The following is a 623-nucleotide window of genomic DNA, read 5'->3' as shown; positions in this document are numbered from 1 at the left end:
ATCGCTCTAAAAAAAAAAAAAAAAAAAAAAAAAAAAAAAAATTTAGCCAAGCATTGTGGTGGGCGCCTGTAAGCCCAGGTACTCCAGAGGCTGAGGCAAGAGAATCGCTCAAACCTGGGACGCAGAAATTGCAGTGAGCCTAGACTGCGCCATTGCACTCGAGCCTGGGCAACAGAGCAAGACTCCATCTCAAAAAAAAAAAAAGGCCGGGTGTGTTGGCTGACGCCTGTAATTCCAGCACTTTTGGAGGCACAGGCAGGTGGATCACCTGCGGTCACGAGCTAGAGACCAGCCTGACCAACATGGAGAAGCCCCGTCTCTACTAAAAATACAAAATTAGCCAGATATGGTGGCACATGCCTATAATCCCAGGTACTCGGGAGGCTGAGGCAGGAGAATAGCTTGAACCCAGGAGGCAGAGATTGCAGTGAGCGGAGATCGTGCCATTGCACTCCAGCCAGGGCAACAAGAGTGAAACTGTCTGGAAAAAAAAAAAAAAAGTGGCATTTCAGATAAATGGGACAAAAAATGCCATTTGTAATGAAAGGTCTAAGATAGCTGGTTAGCCATCTGAGAAAAGATGAAATTAAATCCATACTTCGGCCGGGCGCGATGGCTCAAGC

The sequence above is a fragment of the Rhinopithecus bieti genome, unplaced genomic scaffold, assembly GCF_001698545.2.
Source record: "Rhinopithecus bieti isolate Rb0 unplaced genomic scaffold, ASM169854v2 scaffold_10589, whole genome shotgun sequence".
NCBI classification, from domain to species: Eukaryota; Metazoa; Chordata; class Mammalia; order Primates; family Cercopithecidae; genus Rhinopithecus; species Rhinopithecus bieti.
This window is presented reverse-complemented; position numbering follows the sequence as displayed.